Here is a 27,094-nt window from a genome sequence, read left to right on the forward strand (position 1 = left end):
TCTCTCTCTCTCTTTCTCTCTCTCTCTCTCTCTTTCTCTCTCTCTCACCTCTCTCTTACACACACACCTGTAAAACTAAAACAGATCTATTAAATAATTTCACAATTTATGTAATATAAAAGCAACATAGTTCTAAATTCTAAATGGCAAGCCATTAAGACAGTTGTTTTAAAACAAAGCAAAACAAACAAACAAAAAAAACCTCTTCTCAATAATAGCTTAGTGAATTATTCAAATATGTTCTCCAGCAAAATGGAAGAACTGTTGTTATTCTTGCCATGGCCAGAATCTATTTCAGTTCACACCACACACACACACACACACACACACACACACACACACACACACACACCCTGCTACTTGCTGAATGACTGAACTGAAACATTAAGAGACAACAAGGCCGTGTTATCTTAACGTGCTCCATTCAAAGGTTTCTGATTGTGGTACGCGGCGCCCTCACACCGCTTATGAGAAAATACATCGCTATTTTAAGTCACACTATTAAAAAGCACATCTATGGAGCTAACATTGGCGAATTATAACCTGACAAGCCTGCAAGAGTGCTGTCAGCACAGTCAACTTAAATAACACATCTCGCTTGGCCCCTTAGTCACAGGCTCCTCAGCGGCTCACCTTACCTAGAAGAAGACACAGCCCTTCGGCCAGGCGTAAGAATCTGTCGCCTGGCCCAGAATCTCCAGAGATGGTCACTGCAGTCGTACAGAATATGACACTGGGGCATCTTCCTTGAGGTTCTAAAGCAGTGCTAACACTGTTCTCTTTTGTGTCGGATAATTGTGACAGGAGAGAGGGAAGATGGCAGAGGTCTGGCAGAACTCAGAGAAGACAGAAGGGAGAAGATGGCCCAGCAAGGCTGTACGTGTGTGTGTGTGTGTGTGTGTGTGTGTGTGTGTGTGTGTGTGTGTGAATCCCCAGTGCTGGAGATTCAGCCCAGGGCCCTGTGCATGCTAAACAGACAGCCTACCATTAAACTACGGCCTCAGCCCTTTAGAGAGAGTGCCACACAGGCACACCAAGTTTTTGGTAAGTTAAAAACCTGGGTGGAGAGTCAAAATGAGTGCTTACAGAGTGGCTCGTACATGGGCCCTTCTGTATACGCGATATTTAGTAAAAAGAATTTTGCAAGTGTCCTGCGTCAGTGAAGCCAAGGGATGAGGTATCATTCATTACCAGCCTAGGGGCTGAGGTGGAGACAGGGAGAGTTGAACCTCCATCCTGCTACTTACGGAGTCCGTGACCTTGGGCAATCTACTAACCCAGTGACCTTATCTGTGAAGTGGCGATAATAACGAGTATGTGTAGGTTTACCATGAGGATTAAGAGATTAGTAGGGTGACTAACTCCTCCTAAATCCTCTGGCATGCTGGCTAGCCAGCATTATTAGAAACAACAACAACAAAAAGGTTCCTTGCACTGGGGTCTGGTTTGAGCATATCCGTGTCTTCCTGAGTTTTCAGTCACAAACCCAGAAGGCAGACCTTTACTGACAATGTTTTCTTAAGTGAAAATAACACCAGCCAAATTCTGCTCCTTCAAGCATAATTCTGTATGCACAGCTTAGGAATAAGCCACATGACCAGAATAAAAAAAAAAAAAGTAGCAGCTCCATAATAAATGTGTGAAGAAAGCAAGCCAGCACCCACTCGTGTCTGGGGCAGGGACTCTCCTTAACATTCACACCAGTGATCTTGCGTAAGAGAGCAGAGATCCGCCACGAGGCATAACGTAAGCCCAAGTGAGAGTACGACGAGAATGACTCTAAGGACACATGGTGGAGCACAGCTGGACCACTAACGTGAGTGTGACGCCAGCCAGGAAGACCCAGTGAGCCTATGCCTCAAAATCAAAACAAAATAAACAAAAACAACTATTTTTATATCTATTCAGAGTTCACATAAAAATATAAATATCTATATATACTGAGGTCTGATATCATACACGTGGGCAGAGAATGCCTTATTGGAAATTTCATCTGTCTCTTTATGGTGGCTTGAAGGAGGGGCGCCCTCTAGAGACTGGCGTATTTGAAAGCTTGCTTCCCTGTCAGGGCTGCTGTTCAGGAAGGCTGTGGAACCTTCAGGAGGCGGAGTCTTGCTGGAGGAAGTACATCACTGGGGGAAGGCTTTGAGGGTTCATAGGCTCACTCCACTTCCTGCTTGCTCTTTCTGTTTCTTGTCTGTGGGTGGAAATGTGATCAGCTAGCATCCTGTACCTTGGACATAGGCTGTTGGTTGTTTTTTGTTGTTGTTGTTGTTTTTTAATTGCAGCTACAGAAAAGTAACTAATATACTCTTGTTAAAAGTTGTCCCTTAAATAACGTTAAAAAATAAGTTAAAGATTAATTTGTGTGAAACTACAAGTCACACTTACAGAACATTGGTGTTCTCTCCCAACACAGAGCTTAATCAGCAGATTTACACGAAATTATACAGTAAAGTTGAATGTCAGCAAAGTTGAACAGAAATATTTTTTTTAAAACTCATCTGAGTTGAGATATTATGAATGAAAATACCTAAACAATCACAGTAGCATGGATACTTCAAACTTGAGAATGCATGGCTCTGTGAGCAATGAAACAGATCCAACTTATTCCTTGGTGATTAATTTCAATTCCAACAAGCGAGTTCAAGCCACGGCTCTTAATTTTAATGTTTGTTCTATTAACTCATAATGCCAACTTATAATGCCAGTAATATGAGAAAATACGTATCTAATTTTTTCAGATCCAGAGGTGCGAGCATAAAGCTCTTTCTTTACTAATCCCTAATCTCCAGGTTTGAAACGTAGCCCAGTGGCAGACTGCTCGCCTGGCATCACTGAGACCCAGCAGCACCAAATAAATAAACACATAAATCTCAGTCTCTTTTCACTCTGCTTGTTGAGTATTAATTATTAGCTTAATGAAACAACTGTTCCACGAAAAAGAAATCAACCTTAAAACAAGACTTCTCCAAAGATACAGAGAATCACTCCAACAACAGAAATGCCAGACAGCAATAAACTTTATATCACATATTAATTTAAAGCTTATGACTAAACTAAATATTTTAAAGTAATGCTATAGCTATGGAACTGGCCAAAACTGGATGTATTTTATGCAACGCTGACCAGAAGTAAACCCAAGGAAAGTCCAAGTTGAAGGACTAAGTTCTCCGAACCAGCGGCTTACACGTCTACACTGAGGACGCACTGGGTTTGAGTCTGCCGTATACCCCAGGCATAAATATCATTCCCTGGGACCAGATACTTGTAATGTTCGACAGTTTAAATTGAAAGAATTCACCACCATTTCATGTTAATCACTACAGCTCCAGAAAGCCATTAGCAAAAGTAACTCGTGAGCAGAAACTCCAAAGACAGAAAGATCTCAAAGTCCCCCAGACTCTCAGTTAAAGAGAGGCGCGCTGGCAAAACCATTGCTCCTCCATAGAAAGGGCTGGAGAGATGGCTCATCATGTAAAATGCTGGCCTTGCGAACGTGAGGATAGGAGTTTGGCTTCCAGAATCCCAAGTTAAAAAAGAAAAAAGAAAGAAAGAAAAAGCTGGGTATGAGGGTGCATACAGGCAGCGTGAGTGCTGGAAACAAGCGGATCACAGAGGCACTCGTGGGCCAGCCACTCCACTCCTCTTGGCGAGTTTGGGGCCAGTTAGAGACCCTGTCCCAAAAACAAGAAAGAAAGGGAATCAACAGGTGAGAGCAGGGTGCGTCTGGCTCATGCCTATAACCCCAGCACTCAGGAGGTGGAAGCAGGAGGTGAGCCAGCAGTTTGAGGCCAGCCTGGACTACATGCTGAGGGTCTGTTTCAAAATGCTTGCACTTGTTTTTCTACACACACACACACACACACACACACACACACACACACACACACGCACTCACGCACACAGGCAAATGCACACACGCTAGGTTAGCTGACAGTCAAACAGCATTCAGGCAAAGGAATTACACACAGACACTCCCGCACCACGGAGAGCCAATCTGATGTTATTTAAATATCACGAACTATTTCCCTAACCACACGCAGATGTAACTACAGCCCCTTCTGCCAAGTGCCAGCTCAGAAACTTCGCTCTATTTTTAATTATTTGGTTCAGAGGACCCGTTTGTGATTAACTCCTGTGATGGATGGCTAAGCAGGTCTGGTTCCTGACCCACAGAAAAGAACACACAGAGAAGCTTAATCATTTTTTAAATACCGAGTGTGACATTGTAAACCATGTGTAGGGACAACTGATTTGTCAATGATTTGCTCGCAGTGGCTGCAGCCAGAAGCTGTGAAGTGCATCAGGAGAATGGAGAACTCTTAAGAGTTCTTGAGGAAGGGACAGCAAAATGAACTTCTTACTGGCTAGATTTTCCTCCATGGAAATAACGGAACAAGAAATAGGAAGAAATGTACGGTGCTGTAAGGACTGATCTCAGCACGGGCAGTTTGGGCTTGGACAGGGAGCAGAGCCCTGAAGAGAATGCCAACAGTTTAAGCCTACAAAACTGACCCAGATGCAATGAGAAGTTGACCGGGAAATGCAAAGCTTTGCACTTAGAGTAAAATGCAGTCCTGGAGCAGAAGCTTAGAGCAGCAATGGCCTGGCACCGAGACAAAAAAGATGGCCAAGGTAGAAATAACAGGCAAATGGAAACTTTTCTATTGCATGGGAATTGATTTTTAAGTTTTTTATATTTATTATGTGTGGGGGAATGGGATGGGGTCACGTGCCTCCACATACATGTGAAGGTCAGACGGGAACTTTGAGGAATCGGTTCTCTCCTTCCACTTTTGCACGGATCCCAGAAAGCTAACTGGGCATGCCAGGCCTGAGCAGAAGCCCTTTAGCCACTGAGCCATCTCACCAGCTCTACGTATGAACTTGTGTGTTGTGTTTTATGTTGTGGGATAAGGTATCACTCTACAGTCCAGGCTGCCTTGGAACTCACCACCTAGGTGATCTTGCTTCCTGCCTCATCCTCCCAAGTGCTGGGATTACAAGCATAAGCCACCATGCCCAGCAAATCTGCTTAAAAAAAAAAAAAAAAAAAAAAAAAAAGTCTGTAGACCAGGAAAATAGGATCATGAGTTCTAGGCTAACCTGGATTATATGAGGCCATGTCTCAAAATGGCATCAAATGAATGGGAGAATGATAAGAAAATATTGCCAAAATGAGAAAAATCACAAACTGAAGAGTAAATTAACACAAGGAAAAGAACTGAAATTAAATGTAAGACGTGCAGCCAAGAGCCTAGGAATTAGAATACGGATAAAACCTAACAGACATTATTGCTGCTGCAGCTTGGCCAACAACCCGAGATATCTTAAGCTCTCCTGTATCTAAGCCCTCAGCCTCCAGGAGAAGCCTGAGCATCAAGAACCGCAGGCCACAGAGTGCTGAGAGCTTCCGGGAGTGATAGTTAATAACAGCAATTACGTTTGCATCAAGCCCCGGGCCGATGCCAGAGGATCTGGGCTTTCACAGCCCAACACAGAACAACACACTGTCAGCTGCTAGGATGGAAGGTGGGGGTCCACTCAGAACTCGGGGTTCAGAGAGCTCTTACTTCTGAAGTGCAAGCCCATCCACCATGAGAACTGGCTGCCAGCCCTCTGCGGGCTCTGTCAACATGGAAAAGTCACATTTGTGGGCAATTATGAAATTTCCACAATTGGAAACAATTCCGGATGCCATCATGAGAAAGGAAAAAAAAAAATAAGAAGGTAATCTGCTGCAGAAAAACCAAAATAAAGTCGACTTCTATGATTATACATATATAGGAATATATATTCATATTCGTCCCTTATTATGCAAATAGGTGAAGTACAAATAAAAATGTGCGTTGGCAAGAGATTAAAATTTTGTTTTAAAAAAAGATTTCTACACTTTGGAAAAAAAAGCACATCTACAACTGAATTATAACTGCAAATGGTTTCATATTACCAACTGTATCATTACTGTGGGCTCCGGCTGGGGCTTAGAAATATTTGTATTTCACTTCAGAAATGTTTCTATCTGCTGTAGCAGAAGCCAGCGTGATGCGATTTGACCTGTGTCTTTGTCCATAAAACAATCCTCTCAGATATGTAAACAGGGATTTGATTTTCTTTAAATCAAAGAAAGCCAAAAATACAGTTGTCAGAACATAGCGTCTCTTTCTGTGGGATCCTCTAGTTAAATGAAAGCCATTCAAGTTCCATCAACTGCTGTCTCCATTCTCAGCACACAGCAGATTTATATTTCAGAAGGTTTTGACCGAGAACAAAATGTAGCTGAAATATCTCTGCCATTCCTTTTGTCCTACAGAACATTCCATGGGCTGAACTCCTGACAAGGGGCATGGGTTTGTCAGCTTCTATGTGCATTGCTCCAGTCTAGCCTGTCTCTGCTGCAGATTTCCAGTTTTGACCCTTTCCTGCCAAGACAGAAACAGACACCTTTTGGATGTGTTGCAAACTGTCATCAAGAGAAATGAAACCTATTGATTTTATTCTATGCCACCGTTAAGCCTCCATGGTTTTAAAAATAAGCCAATAAGCCCTGTGGTTTAATTCAGTGATGATAGGACATTTCAAAAAAAGAAATACATATATACTTAAATAAAAAACAGAAATCCAGCAAGAGACAGAGAGTTCTTCCAACAGTCCACACATGTCTATGCAAAACCAATCACTGGTGTATTTGAAAGCTCAGGTGAAAGGCAGGCCAGAACCAGCATGAACAAGTCTGTGCAAGATGAATTTAGCCTCAACTCCAGGTTATGCTGCCAGGCAAATGCCAACATAGAAAGAGTGGGTGCATGCACTGTGTCTAGCAAAAGAATGGATAGCATTGACATAAACAGTCCCCAAGAGCTCAAGAAAGATGTAAAGTCCTCGGGGAGACAGAGGACAAGCAATGTGACATTCAGCTGGGTCTGGCCATCAGTGACTAAGCCTAGCTCAACATGAGTGGGAGGCCAACTCCAGACAATGGGATGGTTAACACACTGGCTGACAGGGATGATGTCCAAGGGGAGGTCTCTGAAGATGGGTGTCATCCATTAGGGTGGCCCAGAATAAAAATGGTGACCCATTATGCCTCCTGGCCGGTTCACTAAAGACAATAAATCCTGAGGACTCCCAACAAAGATCTTGGGAGAGGGGCCACCAAGTGAAGGCCACAAGCATTTTCTGTTCTGGACCACGGTGGAGAAGAACATTCTTAGCTACTCCATCACCAAGTAAAGCATGCTGCGATGACAAATCACCTTGACTTCTGTAGGGGTCAAAAGACTGTAAAGGTAGTAGGGTGGCAAACAGAAGTGAGTCCAATTCTAGGGGTTCTGCACCTAGCAGCACGGTAGCCCGCCCCTAGGTGACTTCTGCAAAGAGCGGGGAGACTGTGCCACTGTTCCGACAACACGCTCTAGGGTTATTGAGATGGACAGCGATTAACCACAAAACGCTGTCAATACATAATTCATGCTCCTGAAGATTTTCCTGCCTTCCACAGGCTTTCTCCTGTCCAGCAAGCACCAGGCAGATTCATGGGCAGCTAGACGTGCTTCTGCTAACTTCTCCTATAACGACCAAGGGAGAAACAGTAGGAAAGTACATCCTCCCACCCACCGAGGAAGGGACTTCTCAGATTTCAGGATTCCAAATGGAAGATCAATTTGAATTCCTGGTGTTTCTAACCTTGCTGGCGGAATGGCACTAAAGAGGGACTGCTCAGCCATAAAAGTATCGTGGCTGTAAAAGGAGACCCTTTCTCCCTCCTCCTCAATCCATCAAGTGGAGGCTGGGCACTCCCAACACATCTAACATCTAAAGGAACAAAGCAGTGTTCCAGGACTGGAGGGAAACTCAGTGGTTTGAAGTGCTCACTGTTCTTGCAGAAAACTGGAGTTCAGTTCCCAGTACCCATGTTGAGGGGCTCAGTTACCAGTAACTCCAGCTGCAGGGAATTCAAAACCCTCTTCTGGCTTCCATAGGCACCTGCATGCACATGAACACACACACACACACACACACACACACACACACACCACACACACACAATCTTTTTTTTTTTCAAACATCCTGGGGGCAGCAAAGGGTCCCTCAATTCAAGAGGGTGACTTCTAGAATTGCTTCTTCATTTTACCAGGTTCATCTCCAAATTGGACCAACTTAATGAAACACAGACATGTCCTTTGGTTTTATGAATTCAGAGGCCCACCTGCATAAGGCCCAGGGGAATCTTGGTTGAACTGGGAGTTGGAGGAAAGAGAGAGACTACAAGACAGAAAACCCGGCCTAGAGAGCTAACCATCACTTATTGCATGAATTACTTTCTTTCCTTGCTGTAACCTAATGTCTGACAAGAAACAGCTCAGGGGGGAAGAGGGGTTTATTTTTGCTCACATCTGAGGGGAAGTGAAGGCACGACAGTGCGGAGGGCTCTGGGCTGTGGCAGCAGAGGCAGGAGGCTGCTTGCTCACCTGTAGGTGGGTCAGGCTCAGAGAGGACATGAAGCCCTGTGGCGGCTTCCTCTTCTGTGCCTTTGTCGTCAGCCAAAGAACTATCCTGTAGGATGGTGCCACTTGTATCCCATGTGGGTCCTTCCTCCTTGTAGAATAGTCTCTGGGGACTCCCAGAATCACCTCCTAGGGGATTCCAGATCCAGTCACGTGACAAGGGAGGTGGCCTGTCACGACCACTGGAGCCCCAACCAGTGTCAGAACTACTAGGTTCTGTTGTTGTTGTTAATCTTTTAGATAATGACTATACTCCGCACTCCAGGAGTCATGCTGACTCTTCACCGGAGCAATTTATCCATGGTTCTTGAATTCACGTGACATACTGTAATCAAGGTAGGCAGACCCATGACACACCAGCCACCATGAATGGGGCGCATAGCTGTGGTTTCTAAGGCTGGAATCACTAAATCAGAATGTATGAGCAAAGTACCACCGAGAGATAAAGGTAGCCCTGACTCGTTCTACAAGAAAAGCAGGAAGCAGAGGACTTCCATGCCACTGTAGCCTTTGAAGACCCTGGACATTTAAAATGGGAAATTTTAACAGTAATAATAATAATGATGATGGTGAAGAAATAATTTTGTAAGACTTTACAGCAAAGAGTTACTATTCAGAACATCAGTCAGAAGAAACTTCAAGATCAGCCAGGGTACATGATGCTTTCTGCTCGAAGCACAGCAAATGGCTGTTCATCCTTCCTTTCCAAACACTGACAGCCATCCTCTCAGGCTCAACTAGGGTATGAACTATGACCCCCTAGGGTTTGGTCTTGAGCAGGTGTCAGAGGTTTTGGTCTGGGGAGGCCCATATTTCAAGCTCACATTCAGAACCATGTTTTCTGCCATGGTAACGGTGCTCCCGGATCACATCTGCCTATGTTAATATGTAGGGGCAACTGAAATAGATCTACAATGTGCCAGGAGGGGAAAGGGTGTCTTTCTTCTGTTGTATGTTTATTTGGATTGTTAAAAATAGCACTGTTCATCTGGGTGGTTCCCAGATGGAAAAAGAACGCAACCCTCCCCTTCTGAACAGTGGAGGACAAGGCAGAGGGATATAGAGGCTTAGGAGAGAGCAGAGCAGCCGAAATAAAACACCACCGTGGGGCTGAGACATCAGTTCCACGTTTCCTTCAGACTCCACATAAAGCAAAGCTTTAGCGAAGGAGATGTTTTTAAGTTAATCCCTTTGACAATGTCATGCATGTATATCAGGCATTTGCTTATATTCCTCTCTTACTCCCAGTGACCCCCTTCCTTCCTCTCAACAATCCCCCTCTACTTTCATGTCTTTTGTTTTGATTTGTGACCAATGGAGTAGAGGTTATTTACCAGTGTCTTCATCACTGCAGAATTTGACTGCCTTCCCCCAGAAGTCAATAACGTCCTCTTCAGGGACGGGTGGAGCCTCATAAGCCACTCCCTAATAACTTCATGAAGAGCCAAAAAATTTTTTTACATAGTTTTTGGTTGTGTTTTTTGTTTCTGAGATAGGGTCTTCCTGTGTGAGCCAGGTCTGGCCTCAAACTCATAGTCCTCCTGCACCAACTTTCAGAGTGCTGGAACTGCGAACACACACCACTCCACCTGACATGATGTCTAAATTAAGAATGGAATTATCCTTGTTTCTGTCGACACAGTAATTATATGCTTATCTTATGAAGTTGTAAACATAAGAAGGACAAAACTGAGCTGAACCTTAAACTTCTGGTTTTGAGATAAGGTCTCACTCCGTAGCCCAGGCTGGCCAGGAACTCAAGCAATCCTCCTGCCTCAGCCTCCTGCAGGCTAGGGATGCAGGCATGAATGGCTGCCTGGCTTCTGAAAAGACTCGATGCAGCGACGGCAGGAAGGCTTCCTATGCAGGTCTCTAGGTGAGGGGCATCTCCCAAAAGAACCGTCTATGGATGTATGCTTCTCAATGCCCTGGTTAAGCAACCCAGGAGGCTTCAGGGCTAGACTGTCCCCGAGGCCTGAGAAATGGGAAGAGAACTCAGAACGACTTTCACCCAGATTTCCTTCTGCCCCAGATGGAATCTCCCAGATTAGAACAAGATAGGGCAGCGTGTGGTTCCCTGTGTGCCTGTGTACTAGGTTCTTGGTTCTGGGATCAAGATCCCATTTCCATCTGACCCCCAGAATCAGATCCCATACACCTGCCAAAGGTGTTTTTAGCTGCCCCAACAGTGCATCTCCTAGACAAAGCCATGTGCAAGACAGAGGAGGTGGCATGGTCACCCAGTGGAAGAGGCCCGGTTGCCTTCAGCTCATTCCTCTACCCCCTCAGTCTCATTCCTGACGAGTCTTGTCATGTAGACAAAGGACTGCCTCACTGTCCCCAGCTCTGTTATGTGGCTCACCGTTCCGCACTCTATTTCATCAAGGCCTGGGCCACCTAACCCACGACTGTAGACATTCTCCCTTCCAGGTAAACGTAAGCCCCTGTGTTCATCTAAGCCAGGAAATGGGAGTCCTCGGAGCGTGTAAGGAAGATTGAGCAAGACCAGGGAAGTGACGTTAAGACACCCGAACCCCACTTAACATCCATTCAGTCCTCCAACACAACAGCTGTGCCTTTATGAATCACCATGAAGCCGCAACTCAACAGGAATTCCTTTCCAACACAAAGACAGTTTTAGACATTCAAAAAGTTCCTTTCCCTGGGTTGACTATGTAGTACTGATAAGACTCAAACACTGAGCAAACCTAGCATTCCATGGCAGGGACGTTTTCATTCCGGAAGATTCTCCACTGAGCCCTTCCTTAGCCATCTTTTCTCTTCAACACAGCCTCCTCGCATTTTCTTATTACTTTTGTCACCCACTGTCACGATGGCCAATGTTGCTCTCACAGATGCCGTCATCTCTACTGTGGCCCATCACAGTTACCAGGGATGCGGATCACAGTTCTGTCACCCTGGTCCATGTAAAGAGAGGGAGGCGGGAAAGACCCTCCTATCTCTGAGCTGGGAGAACGTTTGTAAAATGCTACAAAGGTGTTGGGTGTGGTGGCTCACACTTGTAATCTCAGTGTTTCTGAAGCTGAGGCAGGAGATTGCTACATGTTCAAAACTGGCCTGGTCTCCAAAGTAAGACCAAGGCCAGGCAGAGCCACATAGTTCATACAAACAAGTGTTACAAAAGGAGAAGAAGGGGACTGTGAGAGTTCAAGCAGTCTTCAGCTAGTCCAGCCCAAGGGCTCCTTCAAGAAAGGACAGGAAGCTGAAATACTAAGAACAAGGGGAAATGAGCCAGGCGGAAACAAAGGAGTGCTGGTCCTAAGGAATGGGGTACAATAAGTTTAAAATCTTGAACACAAGACAATACTCAGGGGGCAGCACTGAGTGACTGTGCTACATGAGTGACCCAGATGGAATGAAAAGAAACATCCCAAGCCAGGGAGCCAGACCAGAGACACTGAGCTTCATTCTGTGGCTGAATAAGCTAGACCAGGAGATGGGGAGGGCGTTAGCAAACACAGAGATGTAAACAGACGTCTAATGTTCAGAAATGTTTGGAGAGGAAAATGCCTTGGACCAGAAGAAGAGTGTGTGCACTCAGTCATGTTAGCACATACATGACTGAAGTCCTAGCACTGGGGAAGCTGAGAGAGGAGGATTACAAGAGCTAAAGGTCAGCAGCCAGGAGTATACAGAACGATCCTATTTCAGAACAATCACAGCCACTTCGCTGGGGAGAAAAGCACAGTTTGTAGCAAGTGCATCATTCCCCATGTATACACCTGACCCTCTGTATCCACAACTACGTTCAAGAACAACCCGAGCTCTGGGATTTGTCTCAAACAACAGGAAGAAAAATGTCTAATACAAAGTCCACTCAGTAGGCATGTCCCATGTCAAACCATCCAAGCCTGGCTGAGCCATAAGCCCAAATTCAGATGCTGAAACTTACTTTCCCCTTAAACTTGATACCCGGGAGACTGCTGCCAACCTTTCCGGCCAGAGAGCCATCTCCACACCGGGTGCAGAGGGAGAGAGGCTCCATGCTTCCAGTTCCAGTATGGACGGAAGTCAACCCTTGTTGCTGTCTGTCCTTCAGGCCGGTGGGGAGCTGAGTCCAACCATGCAGGTTGAGTCTCCAACCAACCACCATCTTGGACAACTGTTACACTTTTGACATTCCTGCCTCATCCCTTGAGGCTCAAGTGAGGGAGGAGGCCGGACATACTTCCACCCACATTCTCAAGACAGGAAACACACAGGTCAAGAACAGAGAGCAGGGAGACCCAGTGCAGAGCAGAAGAAATGTGACAGCCAGGATGGGGATGGTGGCCTAGAGTGAGTAAGAGTCAAGAGGGAAGAGCAGATGAAAGGAGAAGCAAAAGGGTGGGGGAGTTTTGGGAGATATACAGCAGGGGGACTTTAACAACAGGACATTCCCAAGAGAAACCATAGGGAGAGAGAGGGTATTAGAATATTATTCCTGGAAAAGCCAGATCACTGGCTGGCCTGTGCAGAGCCCAGATGCCCCTCCTATTTTTGTCTTCCTTTCTTCCAAGCGGACCCACAGTAGAAACCAAAGAAATGAACAGCCCATCATATCTAAAACTCAGAACTTTCACGCAACAGCAAAGTACTGTCAGGGGCTGTAGGTGTGGCTCAGTGGTTAGGACTGTGCACCTGAGTTCGGTTCCCAGGACCCAGGTCAGGTGACAGAACCCCCTGTACCTCCAGCTCCAGAGGCTGCTAAGCTCTCCTCAAGGAGCTACCTGTACTCACACATGAACACGCGTGCATTAAGCATAACTAATTTCTAAAACATGTGTGAAAAAGCACTGCCCCTGATGTTTAAAAATAGGGGTGTGCGATAGATATAGTAGATAAGACCTGTCACAAAAGAGTAATATCTAGAACACAGGAAGGGCTTGTCTTCGCAGAGTATCACACACAGAGCCTCTCTGCTAGGTGTGAGAAGCACAATTAGTAAGCAAACACAGAGATGTGTTGTCTGGAGTTGGATCAAAGCAATGCAAATCTGAAAACCCATGGGCCAGGTAAGCTCGCCAAAGGAGTAAGATGGATGAATCTCGTGCTTTGAATCAGGTTGAAGCAAGACTCCTTTCGAATCAGGTTGAAGCAAGACTCCTTTCTCCAGCATTAGCACTAGCCGGAAAACAGGAGGCCTTTTTGAAAGCAGTTCAGGACAAACCCCTTCTCACTCCTGTTCAGCCTCCTCATCTGTACCCGGAGCAAAAACTACTTCTAAGGGCAAAGATACTCATCCTAGCTTCGTCTTAAGAAACAACAGAAAGAGACCAAGCAGCCAACTGATGTGAAACCTCACACAGAACTATCTGATAGACTGTAGCATATTCCAGGAGAGGATAATCTCATAGTCTGGGTAGCAAGTAAGACTATTTACCGCAAACAGGAAAAGCCAGACAGAAGGAGGAAGAGAAGGGGGGAAAAAGGATACATCTTAATTTGTCAAAATCTAGAAGACAAGGAATGGTGGATGGGATGGCTCAGCAGGTAAGGTGCTTGCTGGCAAGCCTTATGATCTGAGTTTGATCCCCTAGGACCCACATGGTGAAAGAAGAAAGCCTTCTCCTGTGAGTTGTCCTCAGACCTATACACACACACACACACACACACACACACACACACACTGTACCGTACTGCACCCTAAATAAATAAACAAGGTGAACATGGCTTAAGGACTTGAATGGAGATCAACAAAAGTGCCAGGATGGTACCATATCCACCCAAAGGCTGTGTTCCACCTCTCAGTGGGTGGCACTTATTCTTCCACAGAGCAGCCCCACCTGCTGTTGCCATCACTCCCAAACAAGGGAAGTGAATCTGGTCCTCCCAAATTTCAAAGATCCAATGAGGATTCACACCCCATCCTCAAAGACCCAAAGGGCATCCGTTCACCCCTGAAACACACCCTTGTCTTCGTTCCTTCCTCACCTCTAAAATGCTGTACCTTCACCTTCTTTTTATGAGTTTGTTTTGATAATTGTGAGATTCTGCCCCCTGAGGTGATACAGCCAGGGCATGTGTACTGGTTGGTTTTTATGTCAACTTGGCACAAGCTAAAGTCATTTGGGAAGAGGACTCTTCAATTGAGAAAATGTCGCCCACAGATTGGCCTGTGGTACATTTTCTTGGCTGGTGATTGATGAGGGAGGACCCAGCTCACTGCATGTGTAGCCACTCCTGGGCTAGTGGTCTTGGGTGCTAAAAAGAAAAACAAACAAACAAACAAACAAAAAACAGGCTGAGGAAACCATGGGGAACAGGCCAATAAGGATCAATCCTCCATGGTCTCCATTTCGGTTCCTGCCTTGAATTCCTCCCCTGACTCCTCCTCGTAATAGAGTGTGTGACCCGAGAGCTAGAAGTGAAATAAACCCTTTCTTTCCTCCCCATGTGTTCCATCATGGCAAAAGAAGCCCTCAGTAAGACATTATGCTTTTCATAACGAGACAGTCATTTTCTTCCCCGTTCAACAGATGAGGAAGTTGTGGATCAAGGATTTTTAAGAGTTGTGGGCAGGGCCACACCACCACGGAGCTCCAGTCAGAATCCAAAAACTCAGCTTCCACTCACGGGGAGGTGGGTATTCAAAGAGCTCCCAAGTGCCATCTCTTCCGTTTGCACTCGCCTGCCTAAAGAAACTATTAATTGCGACACATCTAGAGGCATTGGTACGAGGTGCTTATAAATGAACTAAACAGACGAGGTTGCATTGCACTTGCTAATCAGAAGAGTCAAGGCAAAAGAGCAAAAGAGTTACCTGGAGACTCCCACCTGTACCTGGAGGTAAAACCAAATGGCATCAAAAAGATGTCTGCTCACAAATGAAAAGCAGAGTATGGCCCTAGATACTGCCGCAGAGATCTGAGCTCCAGTGCACCTCTTGCAAGAAATAATGCCACAATTGACTGGAAGACTTCTTCGAATAATAACACATTCCACCTCTAGAGAGGGTTGTTTGGGGCATGGTAGCAAGAACAGTTAAAAAAAAAAAAAGCACAGGAAGCTTTTGCAGTATGAAGCTAATATAGATGTGGTGATAAATGACTGTCGGTACCACTTATGACTTACTCTCTAAATAATGACATAATAATAGCTAAAACATAAACCCTAATTAAATACCAAACCTAACAAAGTCAAACAACAGCAAATGATGTTTGACAGAAGCAAAGGTCTGAGGGGAGGTGAGAGGAGGAATTATAATAAAATCACAGAACTTGGCTGGGGAGGGAGAGAGATGGCTCAGGCAGTAAAGTACCTGATGCATGAGCTTGAGGACCTAAGTTTGGGTTCATCACCCACATAAACAAACAAACAACAAAACTGTACATTGTGCTGTAACTCTAGAGCTGAGTGGGGGGAGCGGGTGTTAACACAGGAGGACCCCCAAAGTTTGCTGGCCAGCAAACTTTAAGATGGAAAGCCAAACAAAAAGACACTGAATGTTGACCTCCAGCCTCCGCACACACAAAGTCACACAACTATACAATGTCAGCAAGAGAAGAAGCCCATGCTTTATTCTTTATTCCAATTTCTCATAGACGGGTAAACTGAGGACAAACAAGGTTTAACGTGCCTCTAGTCTAGCAACAAGGCAAGAGTGAGACAGGGTCTCCAGGCCAGCAGCCGAACAGATTTCTCCCGACTACCCCTCATTCCGCGGTGTGTTGGAAAGCTATTCCACTCCAAGTCGTATTTTTAAAACAGCATTAAACATTCTATAAATATTAAATTCCTTTTTTAATAATTTTCTAATGCACAGGGGCATAATTGAAGAAAGGGGGCCTGGTTTTGATTCCGTCTGGAAAACAGAACACTGCTCGGAGGTTAACCTAGTATTGAGTGAAATAGTAACAGGCCATATAATGGTTTCAGTGTTTCTTCAGGAAAGCCAAACAGAATTCGCAAAGCATGTCCCCCAGGGCCTTCCGTGCTGGTGTTTCTGGAGCTCACAGTTAACTCCACCGTCTACCCCACAAGCCCATCACTGTTAAACAACTCATGAGCAAATAAAGAGGAAATTACCGAAGGGGATTTGCCAAGCAATTAGTCGTCTGAAGCAGATGACATACAACTGTTCTGGGGAGGAGCTTCCCAGCTAGTCATATGTCAGACTCAGTGCCTAGTAATCGGTAAATAAAAACGCACGGTGCACAATTACAGCTGTGATGGAAGCTGGAGCCGCCAGCCAAGCTCAACGGTGGTCTATCTCAAGGCCCTTCTTACCCTGCGTGTTTGTAACGGGAAAGACACTGCCACTGGAGGAGAAAGAAACACGTGGCAAATTTCACCCAACATCCAAAAGCCAATCAGGCTGCCTACCTGGACATCACCTGGACACAAATTAGCTAAGATTGGCCGGCTGGTCCAGGAAAGGAGAGCACAGGCCAGGCTCGGAAAGGCGATAGTGTGAAGGTCCGTGAACCCTGCTACACGCGTAGGCACCCGGCTACAAGTGACAGTCCCTGGCCGCACGTTTTTGTCCTCGGAGTGTGCCCCAAGTGACACCCCGCCACCTATCGCACTGGAGAGATAAATCGCTCCTCCTATCTGCCAAGTCGTGCAAGCTGAGCAGTGACCCCATGAGGCTCTCAGGAGGCAAAAGTTCAGCAGCTCCCTGGGACAACATCTGGAGCCAACTTGAGCCAATCCCCTAGAGAAGATAAGCACAGTGCCATGGTCATCGTTTTTTTCAATTAATGATTATCAAAAGCGTGTAGGCATCTCAGGGCTAAGTGGGGAAGTAAAGGAAGAAACCCTTCACAGACAGCCTGAATCGGGCGCTCGTGGGCATCTCCACGCAGAGGGCCAGGCGTGGAAATGGGAAGCTGGTGGCCTCACAGTGGTCCCCTGGTCTTGGTTTCTGAGCATTTGCTGTGTCTGAGTTACAGCTCGTTTATCTTTCCTGGCAATCTTTGTCTTCTGTGTCTAACTGTAACCTTCTCAATACAGCAAGGGCTCGGGGCTTGAGCATAGTTCAGAGCTGTAGTTACCAGTCCAAGCTGAGATCACTTAACTCCTGGCAAAAGCGGGCAAGTCACTTACCCTCTGTCGTGCCACAAGTTTCTATACCCGCAGCACAGTTAGAACAAGGGTGTCTGGCAGGTAAGAGTGCAATAGAGACTGAATGGCTTCATGTTCAAAAAAAACAGCGACACTAAACTACCTATCACTGTTTTCCTGTTAAGGTCTCATCTTGCATTCTGGATGCTCATTAAAAGCTTCCAGGCAGGCTGAGGGGACAGTTTCATTAGTAAAGCACTCAGCTGCAAGTGTGAAGACCTCAGCTTGAGTCCCTGGAACCCTGCGTGAAAAAGCCAGGTGTGGTGGCACACTCTTGCAATCCCAACACTGGGAGGCGCAACAGAAGGATTCCTGGGGCTTGCTGACCGGCTAGCCTCACTGACGAGAGAGAGAGAGGCCCTGTCTCCATGAACAACATGGACGGCACCCGAGGAAGGACATCCAGGGCTGAGAGCTACATACTTGTGCACCTGAATACACCCAGAAACGCACACGGAACTTCTTGATTTTCACACTGTTATTTTTGTATTTAACGTGTTCGTTCCTAGCCACTGGAGGGCAATACCAACAGTGCGTGTAAACAACTCAAACAAAAGCAAAACCAAATAAAAGCATTAAACAATCCTCAGGCTTCCACCCAATTTCATGTAAACAGACTGCTCATCCACACAAAGATAACTTCCACCTGTCCCCTGCACTGAGTTCCATGGACTCTTAAGCTAACTTTTCCCCAGAACCACAGATTAACAATGATATCTCTGTATTTTCAATAGAATCTTAAGTAGCCCAAGCTTGCTCAAACTTACTGTGTAGTTTGAGGCTGTGTAGCTGAGGCTGGCCTTGAACTCCTGATCTGCCTGCTTCCGGCTCCTAAGTGCTAGGACTACAGGAATGCACAATGTTCAGCTCAGTTCTAGATTTCTTTATCATTTTCTACAGGGTATTAATTGGGAAGCTAATTTGTTACTGTATCTGGCAATCTTAGGATTTTCATACATAAATTCATGTCTGTCTATCTCTTTATACATATTTTTTTCCTCGCATTTAAAAGACCCTACAGAAAAGCTCTGGAAAATCCTCAAACGTTATGAAGCGCACCCTCACTAATATGGTTTATCGTAAGTACAGTAACTGAATTGCCACAAATGAACAATGGCTAAGTTGTTAAGTGGATGACACAATGAGATTCACGCCTGCAACATGAGAAGAATCAATCAACGGTAGGAAAGATCAAAGAAATGCTGGAATTGTTGTTAATAGGTACAGGGCACCATCGAAAGTCTTAAAAAAAAAAACTGCTCAGAGGAAAGTAAAAGCAGCATTTGTGAAAAGAGACGCTGCATGGGCTGAGTGTCAAAAGCAGCATTCGTTTTTCATACACACGCATATTAGAGCTAGCTAAAATTAGCTCCGGTTCCGATTTTATAAAGGAATAACTGTTGCAACAAGATTTTATGGCATTGAGTTGAACACAGGATTCCTGGGGTCCTAAAGCTCTAACAGAACCCCCCCCCACACACACACACACTCTACTATTCACTCCTGTATCATGCCAGTCCCTCCTGCCACCCCTGCTTGTGAGAAACTGGCAAACAAAGGCTGTGCTACACCACCATTCAAGCGCTCCCCCACCCCCTCACTGCCTCTCACCTTCTCCCCTGTGCATCCAACACCAGCTCCCGCATCCTTAGGTTCAGTCATGGCCTTTGTGTGAACACCCCTTCGCCAGGCCCAAGACCGGAAGACCAAGTCCCAAAACCTTTTTTATTTATGTCAGTGATGCTTCCAAACTGCTCTCTGGACTGACTTCTCAGTGTTTCCCATACCCCCACCAGTCTCCCTGACTTCTGAAACTCACAAGCCCCCCTCCTTCAGCCACAGCTGCCCAGCCTACATACGGCATACAAGCAAGCCTTTGCTTGTCGTCCCGGCCACTTGCAAGACTTTGCTCTGCCTCTCTCCATCTCTTCCCACAGAAGTGCAATCCAGCCTTCAAAGAGCAAATCACATGATCCTCCTCCTCACAGTCTTTCCTGAACTCCCACCACCTATCTGAATTCCTTCCGGGTCAGAATGTACCCCCCAGTAAGTACAACCCAACCCTTTCAGCTTTGTTAGCTACTTCAGCGCATTCCTTCTTTCCCTTGCCTGGTCACGAAGAATGGATACTCTGGTAGCTCTTACTCACTTTCATGTCCACAGCACCATGAAGTAGTTAAAAAAAATACACAACGAATATATGAATGAATCACTTCTTTACATAGATAGTAGCTGTGAATAAGTTAGGTCATAACTTGCTTAGCTGTATCATATTTATAAAACAACAAGAGCCAGAAATAATAACCCAGACTTTCATTTAACAGAGTAACTCGAAAATGCCAGAGTACAGCATGACACTCTCTCCCTGCCCGCATGGAGCCATCAGCTGTGAGGACCATAATGAGGCCATTATGTATGCAAAATGTTTAGATAATGCATTGACGTTTCTTTCCTTTGCAATCACCGAAAATATCAACGGCCTAACGTTCAAGGTGACAGTGCACTATTTTGTCACTGAGACCGTGAGTGTCCAGATGACACTTAGAATTGTCTGCGACGCTAGAAACCCCTGCATCTCAAGAGGGAAAGCAACAGGAAGACACCCCAGCCTGCCCACTGGCAGACACCTGCAGACCTGAGGAGGCTTCCCCTTGCAGCAACTAGAGGGCATTCTCCTCTCTACAGCAGCGCCTCTCAGCCTTCCTAACGCTGTGACCCTTTAAGGCTGTTCCTCATGCTGTGGTGACCCCAAACCATAAAACTGTTTCATTGCTACTTCGTAACTGCAATGTTGCTATGTTGAGAATCACAGTGTAAATATCTGTGTTTTCTGATGGTCTTAGGTGACCCCTGTGGAAAAGGTCATTCGACCCCTAAAGGGGGTCGCAACCCACAGGTTGAGAAACACTGACTTAGAGGGAGTCAGTGTTTTCAAATCCACAGCGAATAAAATATAAAGAACCTATTTGCATAATGCAAAATTCAAAAGCAATGCTGTGGTGTGGTGACTCTCTCCATCTGCTGCTTTTCCCCACAAAGGTCTCTTAGATCCTTTCCTTTCTTTCTGTTTTGGGAATTGAACCCAGGGCTTCACACATGCTAGGCAAATGCTCTTCCATTGAGCTACAGTCCCATACTTCTAGCTACTCTTTCTAAGGCTTAAACATAACTCTTAATCAGGCCTTTTTTTTTTTAATTTTTATGCAAATGACTCTATTTAGGCATGCTATCCATCAGTTTATCTTGCTGCATTGCAAAAAAAATATGTATTCTATCACAGGAAGACTTAACATAACTTCAGGATTTAAAATTCAGAAAAAGAAATAGAGAACTTATGGGCTTTGTAGAGCCACAATGGCCTACAGGGTTGGTCCAAAGACCAAGGTCTAGGTATATTTACTTGTTCCTAGTCATGTATGGTCCAGGAGCAGCCATGGAAAAAAAAAAAACAAGACCATTACAATCACCCTGTCTAGAGATAAGCTGTGTGCTAACAGTGATAGCTTATGTGAGCAGGCCAAAAGCCATATGCCGGCACATTCAAGCCACACACATACATTTTTATTCCGTCTTCACAGTAGCACTCTGTTGTTTCCATCATCTATGAGGAAACTGAGGCACAAACAGGATTCAAACAGAATGTGCATGATTGGAGTAGCATCTTCAGATTTGAAATCCGGACATTCTAGCTAGTGTCAGCGGCCATGGTGTTTGTGCTTGGCTTAAAAGAAACTGGTTTCTGAGATGTAAACACAGAAATCTGGTGAGTTTGCTTGGGAGTTTCATCTTGTTTTGCTTTTCGAGACAGGGTCTTAGGCTGTGTCCCTGGCTATTCCAGAACTCAATTGGAAACTGTGCAACCCTTCCTCAGCTCACCCTAGCAAGGGCTGTGATTGCAGATGTGAACCATCATGCCCCTCACCACTGGGTCATTTTTTTAAATGAACACTTTTGGTAATGCCGGGATCTACCTCTTCATGAGTGAATTTTGAAGGCCTCGATTTGGGGTATGTGGTTTAGTAAGAATGCCTTCTGCTTTTTACCAAGAAAGGAAAGTTCCAGAAACATGTCCTTCATTCATTCCAGGAGACCAGCGGGGAACATTCTGATTCAGGAGGTCTAGGGTGGAGCCCCAAATTCTGTTTGAAAGTCCTTAGAATCTGTTGCCCAGCCAGCCTTTGGAACTTCTCGTGTTGCCTGGCTTCATCGCTTCAAGCAGAGCTACTCGAAAGGCAGCTGGAAATCCACCCTCTATTTTCTATTTCACAACCCTCCCTGGTTGGGTACACCAGTGTCCCCAAGCCCTTCCAGCCTCACATTCTAGCTGAATTCCATTTTCTCCAGATTTCACAGAAGGGCAGTGGCCTCCGGTCTGCTCTTCAACAGAGAACTCTGAGTCAACAGTCCCTGCTTAGACACTATTTCACGATTCTCTCAGCCAGAAAAATTTACTGTATGTGAGGAAATCAGGAAGTTGTAAAATTCAAACAGACACAAAGAAACTCAAGATTTAACAACTCCTGGTTGCCACTGACCCAACAAACAGTTCCCTGTTTCTCTGTAAATGTATCATACTACAGTAGGAGCCTAAGCTGTAAGAACAGAGACTCCGGGGAGCTGGCAGCTTCGTGTTCTCAACTGAATTAAGGAAAAGTGACAAGTGAAATGATCAGGCACAAGCCCCAGGCAGCAACCATAGATCATCACAAATTTAATGCAGATTTCTTCATGAACCACATAGACCACAACCATAGATGCTGGCATTCAAGTCTAAAACACACACATACGGACATGCACATGGACACACCTAGGCCATTTCCCATACGCTGTAGTTGTGAAAAAAATTGTATTTCACAGTTAACAGAGCACAAGGCTAGTGAGCAACCATTCCAAGTCAGATTTTACCCTCAGATGGAAAACGGAAGCCATCGTAAAACTCTCACCTGAACGTGATGCTCTTCCCTGCAGAGGGGATGGACGAAGAGGCGGTTAGACACAGATGACAGACAGATCTGCAGCTTGGAGGGACTGCCCTGGTGACTTGTTGCAGGATGTAGGCTGCTTCTATAGTGGTCCAGGAAGTGCAGAAGAAATCCAAGACGAAAGACCCAAACAAAACAGAGAGACAAAAAAGAAGAATAAGCTGCTTTAAAAAGAGGTCTACCTTAAGACGCAGGCACTGGAATACAAGTCTTAAGAACATCAAATTTTGGATTTTGTTATAGAAGAGTTACGCAGATAGCAATCAGCTCAGGACAAGTCTGGTTTTATTCCACAGAGCTCAGGGGAGCCAACAAATGAAATCTAGGCCATCCCTTCAGTCAAATGAAAACATTGGTCTCCATGTTTGAGATGGCCAGCGTCATTTTACCCAAGCATCCAATAAGTAAACACAAGCCAGTTATCAGAAATAGCATCAGGTAGAAATAGGCATGGACTCAATAGCAATTGGGCCAAAAGCCTAATTTTAATCTAGAATATATTATCTATCTACATGCAACTGGAAAGAAAATCATGGTAGACATAGTTATTAACATACTAGTCCAAAGGTGAGTGGAAAAATCAAATACAGGAAGAAAACAGATTGCATTTTGAGAAAAGGGCTCATGTAGCCCAGGCTGATCTCAAATTTGCTATGTAGCTGAGGATGACTTTGAACTTCAGATCTTCCTGCCTCCAACTCCCAAGTGCTGGGAATACAAGCATGTGTCACCACGCCCAGTTTATGCAAAGTGGGGGCATCACACTTGTAGCTTTGGGCATGGTAGGAAAGCACTCTTACCAACTGAGGTACATGCCCATTCCTAAATTCGAAATAATTTAATCACTGAGCAGACACTGTATTAACTTTCATTTTGCCCCAATAGTCAATCAAAGTTACCCACCATATGATGAATGTGTGAATAGATAAATGAATGAAGAAATGAATGAATCTTTATGGCTCATGGCGCCTGTGAGATAATTTTGGAAATTAAAGATGTATGTACAGAAACAGAAGTAGAGACCTTGATCTGCTAGCATACTTTTTTTTTTAACCTTAGCCATTAGTTAAAGTTATTTACATAAGTGCTAATAATACCCAATTAACTAGATTTCACCAAAAGAATCAGCCATGCAGTTAGGATTTAAAATTAAAAAAAAAAAAATCTCTCAACTAAGTGAATGCTGAACTGGTTTTCAGTCAGATCACTGGAGCCGTGCTGCATATGTGTTTAGGCTGATTTTAAATTTAGTTTGGGTTTCCTAAGCTCACGCCGGGTAACAGTGGGAAGGAGAAGGCACAGAATTATATTGGGTGTCAGAAAGAAACTATTCTGGAACTATGAATATGATCTCCAATGTGAGTAATCTGTAAACAGGTAAGGAAGCCAATTATGCTTGGGTCATGGCAACTCATCTCAGTAGTCATAATTATTTTCAACCATACACACTCTCTATTTTTAAGAGCACAACCCAGCTGGAGAGGAAAATAACTCTATTTCTTTCCAGCACTTTGCAAAGTAATGAATAGTAGCCAAAGTATTCTTCCTTCTAACGAATCCATTCACCACTAATTTATTTAAGAATCTATTACGTGCCTGGGTCTGCTCTGCAAAAGAAGTAGTTTTTAACAGTCTTTGGTTTCCCTGTGTGTAATCTGTGTGCAGAGGGAAAAGCTAAGTGGACTATAATGTCCTTACAAAAAGAAAATAAGACACTGTATTTCCACCAAGAATGCTGTGGAGTTACAAACAGTGGCCGAGTTCATCAGAAGTTCACAAAATTCTATTTCATCTTAACACAGCATTTATTTTTAAGGGCAACGGAAGTCTTGATTTTTATCTGGTAACATTTCAAAGGAAGCTTCAAAATACTTAATAATCACTTTCCCAGAAGTTGCAAGTACCGGGGACTTGGGTTTGCTTGTATATGGATTTATGTGTACACAGGGCCCTGTTTACACATCGCCCGGCAGATAAGGCCTGATAGAGTCCAAATTACAGTCTCCTCCCATTCTGCTAAGTGCACAGAACAGTCGAATATGATGCAAATGCAGTAAAATATTAATTTACTCCAGCACTGGCATACCTCCTTCTTTCAGAAAGCATTTGTCCTGCCACCCTAGCCAGAGTAATAAAGAGTTATTTACCTGCTATATCCCATCAAAAGGGGGGAAAAAAAACAAAAAACATGAGAACAAAAGTAAAGCCAAATAAACTCACTATAAAAACATGCAAATGATAAGCAAGACAATAACTATGGAATATCGTATACAATGATACACAAAATCAGAATCTTTAATATTTTAAAAGCACATAGCAGATAAACATAATGCTATTAACGGTGAAAGATTACCAAACAAGACAGCCCAAATACCTAAATACATGATGGTATAAAACGACCAAGAGATAGCATGGGAGTCAGGACCAGGGCAAAGGGCACAAAGAGAGAAAGGTGGCCATACACAGTGGCAAGAAAATGCCTTCTCCTTCTGTAAGAAGCACGCATGCTTACAGGTTGGCAGCTGTAATCACCACTAAAAATACCTGATAAATAAGTCTCGCTAAACCTGTCACATTTAAAGGGCACTTCCCTGGAAGCAGGAGGAGACTGAAGGAAGCCCTGCAATCCGGCGAATACCCCAGGTCTTAGGACACCCTGAGTTTTCTGAAAGGGAATTTTCAAGTAGAATACCTTTTTTGTTTGTTTGTTTACATGATGGCAATTATCATTGCATTTTCATTACTCCACAAATGGCACCCATTAAGAGTTACAGGAGAAAAATCAATGAAACACGCCTGCTAACATCAAATAAGCCAAACAAAAGAGAATGTGAGTCGCTTTGTCTATTACAGTTAGCCTGTTTTAGTTTGTGTGGGATAGTAGCAACAAGCAGTATAAGCATTTATAGTAAATCATCCTAAAGGGTTCAGGTTTATAAGGTTATAAAATATGCCATTACACTGATAAAGTTAAAAAAATACATATAAATAAAATTAGGAAACAAAAATAAAAATGCTGTTTCCACAAATAAGGCTAAATTACCACAAAGCATTTCTCTTCTTCTGTAATTTTAAGTATTTATTTTTTTAAAAAAAAAACTCAATCCAATTACAACTCTTTCAGCCAATATTTTTTCAATTATGTAAAGCTAGCATCTTATATGCACATCATCATGTTACTGCTCACAGAAAATTGGAATGAGTAAATTTATTCTACTAAACTAAATTAAACGCAACTAAAATAGTATTACTGCTGACTCAGAAATCCAAATCTTCAACAACAAACAAAAGAAAAACTATATGTTAGTCCTTGGGCAGAAATTGTGGCTTCCACTGCCATTTCCACAACTTGTTGTTTTTAACAAACATTTAACAAAATAAGAAGGGCCTGCCTCTGTCCTCAGGTTGGAAATACGTACGACCAACAGGATCGAAATCTGTTCTTTGAAGCAATTAAGTTGCACAAGCCTAACTCTCCCAGAAGCCAATCATTCAGACTCCTGTGCTTCTCTGAAAATACAAAGCTTGTAAGTCAGATTCCAACCCCCTAAAAGTGACAGACTGTCTCATGGGAAGGCTCTTTTCATATGCAAGTATTTAAGCTTTTTCGGAGTCTTCAGATGACTACAGTTCAAAGAAATTAACATTCACTCCTACACTCAACTGCTTACAGGAGCTGGGGGGCAGTTAGTGAAGTACATTTATTGACTAACCCCTAATAGGAAACAGAGGAACTGCTACAGCCTATTAGTAGAAGCTGCCCTGCAAGGTAAGTAAGGGAGCAAAAGCCACTTGACATTTCAGCATGAGAGAGAAAACAAAGTCACATTATACAAAAGGAATGCGAAGCCTTGAACTCTTAATGGCAAAACCTGGGAGCCTTAGGAGTGTTGACTAACATTTTAGTAATCTCTTCACACTGGTCATTCCTGGGACTCTGGACGGTGGAAACTTTTGACCATCTTTAGCTATTTGATATGTAATCTGATGGCTCAAGAGCTTTTTCTTTAATCTTTCTCTTAAAAGCAACCGAGAGGCCTGAAGCCTCTCAATGCCTTTTCCAACAAAATACCACTACTTGCCAAACCCTCTTAAAACAAAATGGGGAGGGGGAGGGCACTGCTTTTTCCAGTTCTCAATCCAGTCCAGACACTTCTTGTATTTATTTTAGTGAAGTTTCATTTGCACACTGAAAAATCCATGCACACATTTAAATGCGAGTAAAGCTGTTCTCTGTCTGTTGCAAAATAGAATCAAGGCCCTCCAAGGCATGTGTAAAACTTCAAACTTCTGTCCTCTAGTTTAGATCCTGGCTTCACATGAATTTACCTTGCAGAAATAATGGCTCATTTTGATCACAGTGATGCTTCATTGTACCAGGGCAGAATAATGTACCCACCACATAAACTTAGTAACCAGGGGAAGCTTCTAAAGACGCTGTGAGGAGAATTGAACAACTGTCTCAGTCTTGGCCCTGGACAGGAGGAGATGTGTGTGTGTGTGTGTGTGTGTGTGTGTGTGTGTGTGTGTGTGTGT

At 44.2% G+C, this 27,094-nt stretch overlaps 1 long non-coding RNA gene across 1 annotated transcript in view; it reads right to left on the minus strand.

Annotated features, from left to right (window-relative positions):
- LOC129667576 (uncharacterized) overlaps window positions 1-27,094 on the minus strand; it is a 221,196-nt gene that overhangs the window by 190,202 nt on the left and 3,900 nt on the right. The window contains exon 2 of the long non-coding RNA XR_008718765.1: window positions 22,520-22,640. This is a non-coding gene — a long non-coding RNA (uncharacterized LOC129667576). The remainder of the gene's footprint in view (window positions 1-22,519; window positions 22,641-27,094) is intronic.

Source organism: Psammomys obesus, unplaced genomic scaffold, assembly GCF_907164565.1.
Source record: "Psammomys obesus unplaced genomic scaffold, mPsaObe1.curated_primary_1811, whole genome shotgun sequence".
Classification (NCBI taxonomy): Eukaryota; Metazoa; Chordata; class Mammalia; order Rodentia; family Muridae; genus Psammomys; species Psammomys obesus.